Raw genomic sequence first — 4,768 nt, forward strand, 5'->3', positions numbered from 1 at the left:
TCTCCGCTTTTCCTGGCGCACGTACCGTAACTTCTCCAGTGTTAAAATACTTTTTTACCCTTGTTTCCACGTGGCTATCATCTGCCTCACACTTTTTCCATCCTACGGTCCGCCGCTTCGCCGCACCTCTATATAATATCTCCTTCTTCTTCCTCGAGAACTTCCGCTCGCGCCGTTCTCCTGCTCTCCTCTGCAAAACCTGCTCCTGCGCCCCTCAATTCCCTAAGCTCATCTTCTCCAAGCTGCACTCCTGCGCCGTTGTTGATGCCACCGCGTCGGTTGACCAGGCACAACACGCCTGAATCGTCAATGGCTGCCGCAGATCTGGGAAGCGCGGAGTGGGAAAGGTCCAAAATTTCCACCCAGGACATCAATCTCTTGAAGAAGCTGGGGATTAGCAAGAAACCCAAGGCCCTGTGCTTCCCTAGTGAAGAAAGCTACCCAACCCCTCCAATGGGGTATCGGGTAAGTTTCGTCGACCATCTCATCCGCGGTCTTTCCGCCCCTATTCATCCTTTCCTCCGTGGATTGCTTTTTGTTTATGGTCTTCAACTTCACCACCTCACGCCCAACTCTATCCTCCATATCTCCATTTTCATCACCCTCTGTGAGGCCTTCCTTGGCGTCCAGCCTAACTGGGCGCTATGGAAGCGCATTTTCTTTTGTCGCTGCAATGGCTCTCCCAATGTCGCCTATAATATAGGCGGCGTTGTTATTTCTGTTCGCCCCACAGTCGATTACTTCGACGTCAAACTTCCTGACTCAGTTCAAGGGTGGCGCAAGAAGTGGTTGTACATTCAGGAGGAGAACCATGGATGTGCTGAAGACAACATCCCTCCTTTCGATGGTGCCGAGAAAATCCTTCGCCGCCGCTCCTGGGATGCAGAGGCTACCGAGGAAGAACGAACTTCGACAGAGGCCCTGATGACTCGCATCCATGAGTTGCAAAATACTCGCGGCAAAGAGTTGTCAGGTATCCAAATTACAGCGTATTTTCTTAGGACTAGAGTGCAGCCTCTTCAGGCTCGCAAAAACCCTCTCTGGAAGTATGCTGACGACGAAGACGCAGATCGGTTGTCAGTGGATTTGGAGGTCAAGGATTTAGAAAAGCTTGTCCGAAAAATCTCTTCTCTCAGCAAAAAAGATTATGTCCCTTCTTCTTGTCGTGTAAAACCGTACATCGCCAGCAATGCGCTTCCCAAGGCAAACTTTGTCGATTGACTTGTTATTGCCTTGCTATTTTTTTATAGCTCCTTTTTTTTTAACATCTTCCCCTGTTTTTATATAGAACCATCCAAATATTGTCTCGCTTCCTCCCCTTCCTGAGGGTGGAGAAGTCGAGGAAAGGGCCGTTGTCACTGACGACAACCAAGATGCCCCCTCTTTTGTGAACGAACCCGCAGATTCTCGAAAATCTGCGGGATCTATTGAAAAGGAAGCTGCCTCTGAAGGTACTGCATCAGCACAATCTCCTCCTCCTGCTGTTTCTCCAAAGAACAAAAGGAAAAAGAATGATGTCGAAGATTCCGGCACCTCCAAAGCCGAAGAAGCTGTTCCTTCACATCAGAAGGCAGCTTATGATCCATACCTTGAGGCCCTCATCAGTTCGTAAGTCACCTCTTTTTTTTTAATTTTTGTACTCGAAGATTTTTCTCTATCTTGCTTTTTATGCTGCCAGCATTTAATCGCAGTGATGATGAGGAAGAAGTACCAGCTTTTGATGTGGCTGCTCGAACGAGTACGTCACATACTCTAGTTGTTTCGGAGACGCCAGTTGAAGGAGAGGAATCCTCGCCTCCTCAACAAAACGTCGGCGCTTCCACTCCTCCTTCGAGCCCCCTTGTCCCTTCACCGAAAAGGGCAAGGGTTGAAACGATCCCGGAGCCTACTCTCCAATTGAGTAACTCCGCTAACCCTCTCTTGGATGATGTGAGTTCTTAATTTTCTTGTCACTGTCTATATTTCCTCTGTTTGCTTCTTTGTGTCATCATATTTTTCCCATACCAACATTTTCTTTCTTTATCCTTATTTGACAGCCTATGATCAAAGAGCTTATTCGTATCGGTGCCCAATTCATTGGGTATCGCGAGTATGTGCTGGCGCGTAGTTGACGTGGGAGTTAGAAATCTTTGTGGTGTAGCTTTTCTTTAGTTCCCCGGCAACGGCGCCAGAAAATATGCTTGATGGCGTGTATTTCACACGTTCGTTGGGCAACCCCAAGAGGAAGGTATGATGCGCACAGCAGCAAGTTTTCCCTCAGAAAGAAACCAAGGTTTATCGAACCAGGAGGAGCCAAGAAGCACGTTGAAGGTTGATGGCGGCGGGATGTAGTGCGGCGCAACACCAGGGATTCCGGCGCCAACGTGGAACCTGCACAACACAACCAAAGTACTTTGCCCCAACTAAACAGTGAGGTTGTCAATCTCACCGGCTTGCTGTAACAAAGGATTAACCGTATTGTGTGGAAGATGATTGTTTGCAGAGAACAGTAAAACAAGTATTGCAGCAGTAGTAACGCAGTAAAACAGTAAACAAGCAGCGATAGCAGTATTTAGGAACAAGGCCTAGGGATTAGAATTTCGCTAGTGGACACTCTCAACATTGATCACATAACAGAATAGATAAATGCATACTCTACACTCTTGTTGGATGATGAACACATTGCGTAGGATTACACGAACCCTCAATGCCGGAGTTAACAAGCTCCACAATTCAATGTTCATATTTAAATAACCTTAGAGTGCATGAAAGATCAATTCGACTAAACCAAGTACTAACATAGTATGCACACTGTCACCTTCACACTATGTAGGAGGAATAGATCACATCAATACCATCATAGCAATAGTTAATTTCATAATCTACAAGAGATCATAATCATAGCATAAACCAAGTACTAACACGGATGCACACACTGTCACCATTACACCGTGCAGGAGGAATAAAACTGCTTTAATAACATTGCTAGAGTAGCACATAGATAAATTGTGATACAAAATACATTGCAATCATAAAGGGATATAAATAAGCACTTCACTATGCCATTCATAACAGCGAATAAGTATTCTGTGAAATATAGCCTAAGAGACCCACACGGTGCACACACTGTCACCTTTACACACGTGGGACAAGGAGTCTCCGGAGATCACATAAGTAAAATTCACTTGACTAGCATGACGACATCTAGATTACAAGCATCATCATATGAATCTCAATCATGTAAGGCAGCTCATGAGATTATTGTATTGAAGCACATAGGAGAGAGATGAACCACATAGCTACCGGTACAGCCCCGAGCCTCGATGGAGAACTACTCCCTCCTCATGGGAGCAGCAGCGGTGATGAAGATGGCGGTGGAGATGGCAGCGGTGTCGATGGAGAAGCCTTCCGGGGCACTTCCCCGTTCCGGCGGCGTGCCGGAACGGAGACTCCTGTCCCCCGGATCTTGGCTTCGCGATGGCGGCGGCTCCGGAAGGTTTTCCGTATCGTGGTTTTTCGCATCAGGGGTTTCGCGACGGAGGCTTTAAGTAGGCGGAAGGCAGAGTCGGAGGGCTGACGAGGGGCCCACACCACAGGGCGGCGCGGGCCCCCCCTTGGCCGCGCCGCCTTGTGGTTTGGCCACCTCGTGGCCCCACTTCGTATGCTCTTCGGTCTTCTGGAAGGTTCGTGGCGAAATAGGCCCCTGGGTCTTCGTTTCGTCCAATTCCGAGAATATTTCGTTACTAGGATTTCGAAACCAAAAACAGCGAGAAAACGAGCAATCGGCACTTCGGCATCTTGTTAATAGGTTAGTTCCAGAAAATGCACGAATATGACATAAAGTGTGCATAAAACATGTAGGTATCATCAATAATATGGCATAGAACATAAGAAATTATCGATACGTCGGAGACGTATCAAGCATCCCCAAGCTTAGTTCTGCTCGTCCCGAGCAGGTAAAACGATAACAAAGATAATTTCTGAAGTGATATGCCATCATAACCTTGATCATACTATTTGTAAACATATGTAGTGAATGCATCGATCAAAACAATGGTAATGACATGAGTAAACAAGTGAATCATAAAGCAAAGACTTTTCATGAATAGTACTTCAAGACAAGTATTAATAAGTCTTGCATAAGAGTTAACTCATAAAGCAATAAATCAAAGTAAAGGTATTGAAGCAACACAAAGGAAGATTAAGTTTCAGCGGTTGCTTTCAACTTGTAACATGTATATCTCATGGATAATTGTCAACATAGAGTAATATAACAAGTGCAATATGCAAGTATGTAGGAATCAATGCACAGTTCACACAAGTGTTTGCTTCTTGAGGTGGAGAGAGATAGGTGAACTGACTCAACATAAAAGTAAAAAGAATGGTCCTTCAAAGAGGAAAGCATCGATTGCTATATTTGTGCTAGAGCTTTTATTTTGAAAACATGAAACAATTTTGTCAACGGTAGTAATAAAGCATATGAGTTATGAAAGTTATATCTTACAAGTTGCAAGTCTCATGCATAGTATACTAATAGTGCCCGCACCTTGTCCTAATTAGCTTGGACTACCGGATCTTTGCAATGCACATGTTTTAACCAAGTGTCACAATGGGGTACCTCCATGCCGCCTGTACAAAGGTCTAAGGAGAAAGCTCGCATTTTGGATTTCTCGCTTTTGATTATTCTCAACTTAGACATCCATACCGGGACAACATGGACAACGAGATAATGGACTCCTCTTTAATGCATAAGCATGTGGCAACAATTATTATTCTCATATGAGATTGA

The sequence above is a fragment of the Lolium rigidum genome, chromosome 4, assembly GCF_022539505.1.
Source record: "Lolium rigidum isolate FL_2022 chromosome 4, APGP_CSIRO_Lrig_0.1, whole genome shotgun sequence".
NCBI classification, from domain to species: Eukaryota; Viridiplantae; Streptophyta; class Magnoliopsida; order Poales; family Poaceae; genus Lolium; species Lolium rigidum.